This window comes from Plecotus auritus (assembly GCF_963455305.1).
Source record: "Plecotus auritus genome assembly, chromosome: 8".
Taxonomy (NCBI): Eukaryota; Metazoa; Chordata; class Mammalia; order Chiroptera; family Vespertilionidae; genus Plecotus; species Plecotus auritus.
This window is the reverse complement of record NC_137782.1, coordinates 58,183,150-58,196,253: the sequence shown is the minus strand read 5'-3', so window position 1 is coordinate 58,196,253 and position 13,104 is coordinate 58,183,150. Positions and strand designations below refer to the sequence as shown.

At 38.1% G+C, this 13,104-nt stretch overlaps 1 protein-coding gene across 2 annotated transcripts in view; it reads left to right on the top strand.

Annotated features, from left to right (window-relative positions):
* Nucleotides 1–13,104, top strand: part of RAB27B (RAB27B, member RAS oncogene family) — a 136,130-nt gene that overhangs the window by 71,099 nt on the left and 51,927 nt on the right. Inside the window, exon 1 of one of the 2 annotated variants that reach the window (XM_080685917.1) lies at nucleotides 4,792–5,043. The exons of the other annotated variant lie outside the window; for it this stretch is intronic. The gene's annotated coding sequence lies outside the window, so the exon portion shown is untranslated. Of the gene's footprint in view, nucleotides 1–4,791; nucleotides 5,044–13,104 lie in introns of those variants that run through there. 2 annotated transcript variants of the gene reach the window in all.

Here is a 13,104-nt window from a genome sequence, read left to right as displayed (position 1 = left end):
TCTATGGAAGTAATGAGAATTGTAGCTAAAAATTCCACAGGACAGGAACCTACTTAGTGGTTAGGGCACTAATGCATATTTAGGAGGCACTGTATGGTTATAGTACTCAGGATTTTCAGGTCATTTCGGAAGTAGAACATTTAAATAAATACTAAAAATATAATAAAAATTCATGTGGGCTTATAAATTTTTACCATATTGATGATAAAATAAATTAGATCATATTTCATGTAATTATAATGTAAGATTATTTCTTAAGGCAGCATTATTTCTTGAAAATATAGTTTTAAAAGTAATCATTTAGCATGGAATTCTTTGCTATCACTAAATCTTCATTTGCTAATTGTTATTTTTGCAAATTATCTTTATATATATGTATATATGATTAAATATATGGCAACATAATTTTCCAAATTATACTTTAAAAAAGATATTGACTTTATATTGATGTCATTATGGATCTCTTATCATGGAACATTAATAATTTGAACAAAAAATATTTGGGGGAGGAATATTTGACTGAAATTATATCAATCAATGTTAGTTTGAATGCTTGGGAAAAATGACCTGAAAATTGGTTAAAAGGCAGGCAAAGAAATTTACAAAGGAATTATTCCTCAGTTGTGTGATATGACAATTTGAAGTGTTTGCAGTTGAAATGTAACAAAAGTTGCGAATAAGAACACTGTTTTTTAGTGACATATTTTGGGAAAATGAAGAAATCACCATATATTCATTTACATTTAAATGGTAGTCACAAATGACATTTTATTTTGCAGCTCATTATAAAGCTAACATTGAGTAAGTATATGTATATATGTAATGTATAAATATCAATATATGACTATACATATGTTCACAGTTATATGTGTTGCTATGACTATGTTTATGTATATATATTTCATTACATTCTTTCCTCTCTGTTTAGTGTTTAATATGGATTTATTTATCCTTAATCAACCTGATAAATTGATTAAACAATTTTATAATTATAATTATGTCCATAATTATACTTACAGTAGTTTTGCTGTTACTTATAAAGGGGCTTAACACTACTCATAGAATAATGGCTTACCCACTACTGTGACTTCTTTCAAAGTTGGGCTAGATAAAAGCTATATATAAAAATTACTCATGAAACCATTTGATTCTTTCTCATAGAATGTTCCTTTAACATAGAAAGAAAGAATTAGAATGAGTTATAATCATTTCCAGGCAAGGCCACAGTGTGTGTTTGTTTCACATTCTAGGAAACTGAGGCAAAATGAAGTTAGCAGGGGTAGGTTAAGACCTCATCATAAAGTAGATGCCCTATGTATAATTATGTGAACAAGTCCACTTTGGTGCCTAGAATATGTCTGGATGTGTTACCCATTTAAAGCAATTTTCTAGTATAAATTAACTTAAGCCTATATATTTCTTGAAGTAACATCTTTAAAAGTAGTTACTAAAACTAGCATGACCTGGAAGTCCAATCTTGTGACTGTTAGTCATGATGTGGGGTTTCTTCAAACGGGGGAGGGGTTGATTTTTATTTGTGATTAGACAGCCTTCATATGAACTGAAAATCATCTGAGGGTGGAGGCAAACCCGTGCATGACTACCTAACAAAGCCTTCTCTGCAATCCCAGGAGAAGGGTGAGTTAGGAACCTCTCATCTCATCACTTGTGGTTCAAGTAGGTAGACAAGATGGCAATTTTTAAGAATATTTTGAAGGATGAAAAGCAGTTAAGTCAATTGTCTTGCTTCTTATCCATAACCCCTCCTATAGGCATGCAGTGGATTAGCCCAAGCCTCCATCTGACTTAGGCTCTTCCAACCGTCTATTGCAGTTATTGTCTTTTGATTTCTCCTCTCCCTTTTATTTGCCTTTATGATTCACTGACTTTTAAAATATTCATTTATTCTTGTGTTAAGAGGAGTTAGGGGATGGGGAGCTGAAACATGTGATCAATTTGCCATTTTTCACTAGAAACCTCCATGTACATTTATATGTTTACCTCAGTGCTATGTTTATTGGATGATAAACCTACTGACAGAAATTATGTCTACTTAATTTGTGCTATATCAACTCCAGGGATAAGAAGGCATTTATTTTGTGTTATGTCACAAGATGCTGTCACCTGTTTCCCTGGTTTTCCAGGGTCTTTTACTCTGCTCTGGTCTTTTACTCTGTTCAGAGTGGCCTTCCTGAGTGACCAAGCATCCTTCCTCTCATGCTCTCCCACCCTCGCCTCCTCAGCACCACCCTCGCCTCCTCAGCACCATTTCCAGAGGGAAGGAAGGGAAGGTTGGCACTCTGAGTAGCTGAGCAGCATCACTCTGCAACACTAGTGCCTCTGAGCCTCAGAACCCGAAAGACAGGACTTACAGGGCAAGTGACTGCAAGAGGGCTGTCCCTGCAAGAGTTGACCCTACCTGGCAGCTGACACACTTAAGTAGGGGAGGGTGACCAGGAGGGCCGGCCCTAAATGTGTTAGACTTTCTCACAGCAGGGACTTTTCCTAGCTAGCAGGGAGGCAGCACTGTATAGTGACCACCTTGAGCCCCGCCTTCGGGATCAGCAGACCTGAGTTCTACATTTAGGGACCTTCGTGATTCTGTTGGGACTTTCTCAATCTCAGTTTCTTCATTCTTAAAATGGGGACAATATAAATGATAGATGACTTGCCTGTTTCAAAGCAATGTCATGAAAGTCAAATGAGATGATCTATGGGCAAGAGCCTTATAAACTCTACTGCATTCAGGAAAAAATAGCCATTCGGATTATGTGAGTGAACATATGCAATAGGTGAAGATTATCATTGTATAGCACAGATAATTATTTTAAACTAGTGACCCAGTGCACAGATTTGTGCACATTGAAAGAAAATTAATTAGGAGGTGGCCAGGACTGGGTGAGATGGGCCGTACATGCCCTGGAGCCAACATCCAGTGGTTCCCTCCCCAGCCAGCTGCCTCTGGGGTGGCGCTGTGGCTTTGAAAGGCCTCTGTGGAGTGAGCAGGGCCCCTCTGGCAGGTGGGGTTCCTCGGCCTGGCCTGTGGGGATCGGGCTGAAACCGGCTCTCCCACATCCTCCAAGGGGTCCCAGAGTGCGGGAGGGCACTCAGCAAAGTTGCTGTTGTACAGGGTGTGGAACGCAAATGCAAGTGTGCAGTAAGCCAGATTCGGGGCCGACAGTGCCCCAGCAACAATATAACCCATGGCTGAAGGTGGAAGTACACGTGGTCCCGCGAGGAATGGGGCTCCCTCCTCTCTGGTTTCAGAGTGTGTCACCCGAGAACCACTGCTGCCAAGTCACTGCAGCTCAGCAGCTCCTGCGTTGAGCATCTGCCCCCTTGTGGTCAGTGCGTGTCATAGTGACGGTTGGATGGAGGAAGGGACACTTAGCATATTAGCCTTTTATATATATAGATTAATGTGCTATTTCAGTGCAATAAATTCAAGCTTATGTTTAGTCTTTTATCTCTTTCCAGGCCTTGGAACAAGTGTGGACACACACTTGTTATATAGTTAGATATTATTCATGAGTGCAAAATAGATTTATCACAAATATAGATTCCCAGCATATATATTTTGAAAATCTACAGCCTGAACCTCCTATACTTTCTCCTGGTAGAACAGAATAATTTATATGAATTGGACCTTACTTTGGGAGAATGAAATAGATAAATGCCACCAAAATAATAAACTTAGCCAACACATGCATAGCATTTTCTGTGCCACACACTGTTCTATGCACTTTACTGACCTGAACTCACAACCCTATGAAGGTTTTTTATTATCCCATTTTCAAGATGGGACCATTGAGACACAGAAAGTAGAACTTCTTCCATATTTCCCTATAGAATAGACAAATTCTTTTGGGATCAATGCTCCTCTTCTCCACTACTTTGCTATTGTTTGTTTGTGTTTCATTTTGATTTGAGGGTATTCCTTTATCCCCTCTCCCCCAACCGCACTTCCCCAGGAGACACTTCCTAGCCGATTCTCTAAGGCCCCTGTCAGAACTGGGTCAAACAATTAAAATTTAAGCATTCATTTCCTTGTTGACCAACATGAGTGCAAGCAACAGGTTGGGACCTTTTAAAATTTTCTTCACAGAGGAAGAAACAGCTGCTATCTGATGTATATGACCTGGGATTCCTACCTTTACATTAGTCTGTAAACTAGGGATGTGAGTCTGTCTGAACCGTGAGCTCAAGAGAGCCAGCCAGGATCCCTGTTGTGGGTGAATCCAAACTAGGACAGGGTGTGCCACACAGTAGGTTCTTAGTACTAGCATTTGTTCAGTGACTGTGTGTCCTCCTGATTCTGTTTGATCTCTATTTACTAACCTATTGATCTCTGAAGTGACTAGGAGGCAAAGCTTAGCCTGTCCATACTGATGAATGTATGCATATCTGCAGATCCTCACTTAAAACACGAATTTCGAGCTGCCCTTCCATTTCCTGGGCCTTTCTCTGTTCTTCACTGGCAATTCCTCGCTCTCTATAGTTAATGAGACATTCCCCCGGGAGAGAATGCAAGGCGTTGGGAGCAGTTCTCACAGTGCCCTGGGCTCTCTCAAGAACACACACACACACACACACACACACACACACCCCCCAAAAGAAAACCCGGGGAAATAAGGAATAAAAATGAGCTGCTGCTAGGGCTTGAAGCTCCACAAGGAGAATTTAACCAGGAGCCAAGCACATTTGAGTCACAACCAAGATTGGCCCGAGGTGTGCTCTGCACATCCGCGTTAGGAGTGGGAGACACGCCTTCTTCTCACACAAACCTCCCAGATCCAGGCGGCTGTGCGGACCCAGGGGTGGTGCTCAAGTCCTGCCACTCGCTGTCCAGACGGGCAGGGGCTGGGGACCGAGCCAGAGCCACAGGTTGGAAGGAGAAGGAGCTGTCTTCACGATGGTCGCCCTGTAGAGCAGATCCCGCGTCACTGCTGGTGTGGAAGCCCAGGAGTTCCAGGGCTCGGGGAAGGGGAAGGAAGCCTCTGAAACCCGACACCAGCCCTTGCGCACGGGAAACTTCGCGAGCTGGTGAGTTGGGGAAGTCGGGTTGTTATTGCTGGAATGTGTTCCCACCCACTCAGGGTATCTCAGCGCCTGGCCTTGGAGAAGGAAGTGAGACGTGGATGAGGAGCGATCCACGGCCGGCCAGCCGAGAGGCGAGGGGAGCCTGGCTGTGTGTGAGCGCCTTAGATCCGCAGCGTCCGCAGAAATCCTAGTCGGAGCCCTGATGTGTGCGCGCGCGGAAGGCATCAGAAAACTAGCTGACTGTCTTTTTTTGGTATTTGCATTTCAAACAGCTGGTGAGGATAAAAAAACTGGGCACTGCCGTGGCAATTTCCTTCCATTGGTGTCTCAAACAACAACCAAGGATTAATAAGGATGATGATCGTGATAAGAACGTGTTTAGAGTTTCATTTAAGGAGAAGTAATTTAGTGAAGCGAGCCAGGCAAGTGATCACACATTTCTTTGCCCTTCCTCGGGTGAAATAGAAGCAGAGAATTAAAATGTAAATTCTGTCTTCCAATGTTTTGCTCAGTTGTGTTGTTTTTTTTTCCCCAAAAAAATTCTGATCCAAGTGTTGCAGTAACTAGGGTGTGAGCGAATGTATTCGTTCAAGTGGTAACAATATATTAGCTTTCAAGAGTTTCCCACCCAATACAACATAATCTGAAAACTATTGAAGCAGGTGAAATATAACTAGCAAGGGAAGCTAGAGGCCTCCTTCCTAGGAAAAACGTATGTTTGGTTAAAGTCACACTCCTATAACAAGGTCTAAAATTAAGGGTAGAAGATTCCAGTTGTTTAAATCGTTAACTTAAGCCCAACTTAATAACATGTAGTTTCAGGATTATTAGCAACAAAATTATTATTTAACATAGTAATAGCTATGAATTTTCTCTTCAGTTCTGTTTAAGAGAAAATTTTGTGTTTTTTTAAATTTTGTGTTTAGTTACATTCATGCATATTCAGTATTATAAAAAGCATATACATATTATATACATGGTTTATAGTTCTACATTTTAAAAGTTAACAGAAAAGATAGACTTAGCATTATAGCCTTAGGTATTTAAGTTTATTGAATTTTCAAGTTACTATAAAGTTCAAATTGTAGTATGAAGTGAGAACCATTCCCCCTAAATATATTTCATAGTTTCCTAACATAATCCTCTACCCAGATGGATCAGTCCTTCTTGAGGGGAGTAGGGGATTCTTACAGATGACAAAAAAAAAGTATTCTTGATAGTTGGATATTAATGAGGCTTTTTCTGTTTAAGAACTGACTATGGCCTCCTATGAAATGTTACCATCATTGATTTCAAAAGGAAAATAAAACATTGCAGATGAAACTGGATGGGCCTGTTCTCATAGTTGCCAACAAGGAATAAAGGAATCTGTCATATGTGAGCAAACCACTCTCTCATAGGTTGTTTCTGGAACAGGAATACTTGACTTGATAGGGAAGGTAACCCTAGGATAACTGATCATCTCAGCTCATTGGCACACCAGCTTTTACTAAAATTATCTGCTGGTGTCTGAATTGCTTTTCATGTATTGAACTACGCTTCTGGAAAAGTGGAAGTCATCCAAAGCCCCAGGTGGTTCAGAACAGAAATCTGCTCTTTTCCCACCCTCATTCGGAAATTTCGGGTTAGTTACTTTTTTGATTTTCAGATCAGTAGAGCATGAAATGTAGACCAATTATTTACATAAAACTCAGCTCATAGTTAATCCAGTTTCTTGAGTTGAATCATCAAGGCAGGTTAACCATTAGTTAAGCTCTTGAGCAAGTAATGTAATGTTGAGATGCAGGAAAACATAGTAAAAGCAGACAGGACAAACAAGTTGTTTTCCATGTCAAATATGTCCCTTTCTAAAGATGATGGCTAAAGGAGAATTATTTTTAAGTCATTGTTAGGTGTATATGGAGCTTGAGTTTATTATATAGTTGTAGGAAGTAGGACTATCACTAAGGGCAGTAAAACCCTATTGTAAACCTCATAAATGAAGTTGAAACTATTAGTTCCCCATAAATGGAGCTGAGAGTATTACTTACTTTGCTTTGTGCCTTTTGCAATCATTATTCATGTGCCCTAAATATTAACGTTTTCTCATAGGCCCTCCTTACATGAAGAAAACTTGTCTGGAGTGTTAATAATGAGAACAAAATTCTGTTTAACAAATAGCTTAAAGTATCTTCAATTAGACACCTAAGTTAATAAAGAAATGAGCAATTATGGAAGTTTCAATGCTATTAAAATATTTCAATTATAATCATGAGAGTGACCTGGGATAGAGGGAGGCTTGGTGTGATTCAATGGTCCAGGGAGAGCCTCAGGCGAGGCCATCATTTTATTTATTATATATTTTTATTTTTAATCCTCACCCAAAAATATTTTTTCCATTGACTTTTTTTTTTTTTTTGAGAGAGAGAATGGTAGGGAGGGAGAGAGAAAGGGAGACAGAGAGAGGGAAAGATTGGTTGCACCCCACATGCACCTCAACTGGGGTTGGGCATTGAACCTGAAACCCAGGTATGTGCCCTTGACCAGGAATCAAACCTGTGACACTTTGGTCCATGGCCCGATAATCTGAGCCACCTGAGACAGGGCAAGGCCATCTTTTTAAAAGATCAGTATGGCCTCAGTGAAGAGAACATATTATACGGGGACCAGAGTAGACCAGTTAGGAGGGTATTCCAGTAGATCAGAGATGACAGTGGGATAAAATAGGTGGAAACAGTGCTCCTAGAGAGAAGTGGATAAATTCAGGAAGTATTTGAAGGCAGAGATAATAGGACTTGCTGACTGATTGGATAAAGAGTGGGAATGAAGGAAATGAGAAAACAAAATGATCACCCAGTTTTTTACTGGAGCTACCGGGTAGACAGTAAAGCCATTTCCTAGGATGGATAAAGAAAAACAATTCATTTCCAGACCTTTAATATTTTTAGGTATCCAAATGGAAATGTCAGACTGGGCTTTTGGATATAACCATCTGGAGAACTTGGGAGAAGTCACAGGCAAATAGAGAAAGTTAGGAATCAAGTGCCCATGAAGGCTCTTTCGAGCCCTGTTCTTGAGGACATCACCCAGTTTGGAATCATTGGCAGCTTCCAATAGGAGATGGAATTCTTAAAAAAAGGAGTTCAGACAAACTCACTCTTAAAAATATTGGAATTAGCATTTCCCATTATCCCAAGAAAGATACCACTAGAGCAATTCATGATTATACATAGAGACTTTAATCAGATCCATTTTAAAAAATGGCTTGTAGAATGGATGAACTGAGGAACACATAATTAGAAATACTTACAAAGGTGTTAAATGAGCTGTAAGTATAGTTTGAGGAAGAGTAAAACCCAGAGTGGACTGAAATTTGGAAAAAAAAAATGCTAAGAACAGCCCCAAATTCTTCTAGTGTTGTTTAGAGCAAAGCAGTGAATAAGGAAGTTAATAGATGTGAGAGAAAGTGTTATTACTCAGTGCCTATTGCTTTCTTCTTCTTTCTAATGAAAAGAAATAGTGTTCAAAAACAGGAGGGACAACACTAAAACAAAATTAAAATCAAAGAAATATGAGAAGTTATTGTGACTGCAAGCAACTTTTTCAAATGGAAAAGAATAATGGTGGGGGCAGTCAAGAGGACTTGTCTAAGGAAACAGTGTTATCCTGGAGATATAAAGGCTATCTGGGTGTCAGTCTGGTGGACAGTTGGGAGAGAACAATTCAGACAGAGCTAAAGTATCTGCCAAGTTCCTGACTTGGGAAAGAGCTTGATGCATTCAGTGAGCTGGCAGAAGAGTTCAGAGAGTCGAAAGTAGGCAGTAGAGAGAGGCACAAGGTGAGGCCAGAAAGACACTTGGGAAGTCATAAGTGTAGGTAGTTCTCCAAGACTTAGTTGTTCTAGGGACAGTTTGTATTGGGAAGTTGGACTAAATGACCTTCAAGCTCTCTTCCAAAACTGTGATTCTATAAATATAAGAACACAATTTGTTTGATGTTTGATATATGTTCCAGATCACAAATTAAGAGATAGTAGTGAAAGTATAGTTAATAAAGTTGTAAAAAAATAACAGATCAAAGTAAATTAAGTTGTAGTTGCCATATAAACCAAATTTCTAATACCCAGAAATGCAGAAAGAAACTTTTTTAGTAGGTAAAACAAAATCAAGGCTATCAAGACTCACCCACGTAATTTTGGGAACAATTTCAGAGAAGGCTAATTAGATTTCATAAATTAGTAAGGTTTATATCAAAATATTAAGAAGATCATCACTAATAAAATACTGTTAGTGCTGAATAATATAGCTATGAATATTAAATTAGTCTCCAAAAGGCTTGATTTTCTCCTGTGTGATAGAAAAATGTTGATTATTTTAATATCTCTATTGTCTAACCTTAGACCTAGGTAACATAATTTTTGCTTAATGTTTTTAGTTCCTTTCTCTTTTTTTGTATCTTTCCTCTCTTCTTCCAATTATTTACCTATCTACCCATTTAGATAGGTAGATAGATAGCCATAGATATTGATACATGCACATACCTACACACAGAGAGAACAAAGGGAGAAAGGCAAAAATATGTATATATATATATATATATATATATATATATATATATTCTATAAAAGGGGAAAATTTCATTTTAAAAGGCTTAGAGAAAAAGTACAAGATTTTATTTTAATCTTTTTTCTGTAGCACACATTTTTTTTTTTAATTATAGTGATCTTTGGATCAACCCAATATGTTTTCTTGTGCTTCTCTCTTTAACTTGCTCAGAAAATTGAAATTGTGTACTAAATCTGACCTGAGGGATACACCAGAACAAAAATAATTAGAAAAGCAAAATTGCTTTGTATTGGGTTTGTTCAGTCTAACTTAGGCAAGGACCTCACAGCCTAAGTTTGTTAAAAAAAATTACTCAGTTCTTGCAGTCTATTATTCAAAATATGCTCTTTTTGTTAAAAAAAATGTACTGTTGGTTAATGTTTTTGGACATGTCAAAATATTTTAAATATAGAACAAAATTAGATTTTCAAAGAGGATAAGAAAAACTTGCATCTCTTAGTGCTTAAAAAAAAGGTGGCAAGCTTTTCCAAGATCAAGAGTGTAACCAAACACAGGTTCGGCTGCCTGCTTCAGTGAAAGTCAAACTCTTGAGACAGGGGCTGGTGAGAAGGAAAGTGTTTTATTGAAGTGCCAGCCACCTGAGAAGATGGTGGACTCTTGTCCCAAAGCTCACCTCTCCATCTCAGTATAGAATGAGGTTTTTATAAGAAGGGAGAGGGAAAACAGAACAAAGAGAACAAGGAGAGGGGGTTGAGAGTTCTCCATTAGGGTACTGTGTGCAGACCAGCACAGTCTTTTCTGATAAAGACCTTGAAACTGGTCAAGCAATGGTCTGGTGTGCATCTTCCTGGTTTTCATATGAAGGTCAGCAAATCTCCAAGAGCTGGAATGTCTGAAGGCTGGAGTCTGTAGTTTTTGAAGTTAATTCCTAGGATTTTTATACAAACATGCTGTTCATCTACAAGCTACATATTAGTCAGAGTTGGCATTTACAGAAACAATGTCAAAAGAATGGTGGGGTGAATTCCCTACAGTTACCTTCATGGATTGACCTGGGCCTGAGATTTTCTAAAGTTTTCTTCCAAATGCTGGGAAATGCGGGAGCCATGTAACCCATTTGGTAACTTCTTAGTTCATTGAGTAAAACAAAGAGAGTTACCACAATTAACTATGTAGGACCTATTATTCCCAGTCTCTCTTCCTGTCCTGTCCCAATCCAGTCTTTGACTTTAAATTTTTTAAGGTTGGCTATACCTGTTATGAAATGTTGTCTCTCAGGGTTTAGTAGTACAAGCTTCTACTAGAAACAATACAGAAAACACTGCGAAACATATCTTAGAAAAATTGCTTTAATAAAAATATTCTGGTATCTATAACTGAGGGTTAAGACATAAGGAAACAGGCATAAAAATAAAGCATAATATGAGGAAGGTCTATTCTTTAATCTTCAGTTGGAAACTGGTGCTAGTTGATAAAGACTGCATAGTAGTAATCAAGTGAAATGAGCAACCTGGGTTTTCTTTTCTCTCCGGACCTCACTAGACCATCATCAGGTGCTAGTTATTTTGAAATCGACCTATACAAATCTCCCTGGTTAGGTTTTGATTTTTCACTTACTTACTGGAAAAAAAAACAAGCAAACGAAAGTAGAACGCATAACTCATTAGTACTGGTCCTGAGCTCCCTCAATGGAGGTGCACTCTGCCCACACCAGGACTTTATATACTTGATGAGAATTCATTCTGTTTGAGATACAAAGAGTATCCCTGGTAAAGGCGAGGGCCTGATGAGGATAAGGACCCTTGTCTGATTTTTTTTCTCTCTAATGCAGAAGTTAACGCCAACCTGAGGGCTTGCCTCTGCAGGCATGGAGAAAGCCTGATGTGCACATGTTTTCAGTGCATGCTGCAAGGATGTCTCTGAGTTCAATGTTGTGGTTTCCTCTGTAAAACAACAATAGGAAAATAACTATGTTGCTGTGAAGATGAATTTCCCTTGAATTATAGTGCTTTTTCTTCCTGGTTCCCAACAGTTTTTCTAATCAAGTGTGGTTTTCATGGTTCTGACCTCCTACAGCGTTTCACTCTTTTAAACTATATTTTGACTTTTACAGTAAACTTATGATAGGAATCAGAAACTAGATTTCTGTCCTTTAGTTTATGGAAGGTGTTGGGCTAAGGTGATTTTAATGAGCCTTACAGTATGGTGTAATGAGTCTAGAGTAGTAATGTTGATTCTTAAAATCAATATAGTAAATATTCACACACCTACAGGGATAGGCACCAACTAATTCAAAAGAAAATAGGAATAATTTAAAATCATAAATGTTAACTACATATTTAAAGAAAGATATACTGTTTGCATCATCATATTTTATAAACAGGAATAATATTTTCTACTTGTCTTATTTTTCAGGAACCATGTTTTCTAAAAGTGTGTAGAACTTGGAATAGGAGGGTTAAAGAAATAGCTCAAAACTGCTTTCTAATTTGTCTTTTCTACCATAAACATGCTATTGTGCATGGTCACTTGATCCAAAAGATAAAAATAAGTAATTCAAAAATTATTCAAATCCTTTGGAGAGCACAAATTCTACCTGGATAGCATAAACTTTAGAGAAAATGTCAAGTTAGTTATGTTAAAGTTGTCACTGTTATTTATCACAATAAAATATTTGCTCACCATGTTAAAACTGATAATAGCAATGTGGTCTCTGGTATAATTTTTATATATCTTAATTTTTCATCAAAAACTTCTTTAAGTACCTTTAATGTATCAGCATCATATTTGGTACTTTGGTTATAAAGATGAATAAAACCAAGTTCCTGTTCTTGAAGGGCTTAAAATCTGGTAAGGTAGAGAGAGATACATGAGCAGAAAATTTTTAATGTAAACTGGTAAAATCAGTGATTTTAATGCTCTAATGTGGTAATAAAGAAGAAGATAAATTTAAGGGGGTTACAACTGTAGAGAGATAGTTAAGAGTGGAAAATAAAAAAGGTCTGAAATTAGGTCAGTGATTATAAGGTTAGAGAAGAAAAGTCAGATTAGAGAAATTAATAAGTGGTATTGATCAGATATTAGGAGAAAGGAAAAATGTTTATAAGGTCTTAATAGTTGGTTTAAGGAGGCAATGGATGGATGAATAATGGTCCTCAAAACTGAAATGAGGTATAAAAAAAGTGAAGCACATTGAGGGGGGAAGACATACAGCATTTGGGGTCATTCAGTTGGGTTTGTGTAGGAAAACGACTTTCAGAATCTACACCTCCTAAGGTTGGTCAGGCTAGTGATAGTGATTAGGGAATACTGCAGTGCAGTAATAATCAAAATTCACAAGAACTAATGCCATCCCAGAGAGATCCTGGAAAGAGGAAGGAATATAGCCATAAGATAGGACTCATAATTTTATTCCTTTTCTGTAAGCACTGACCTGCTTTGGCTAACAATGACATTTAAGTTCTAGAAGGACTTAGGGGAAATGTAAGGCTAATCTAACTAGAATTCATGCATGGGGAGG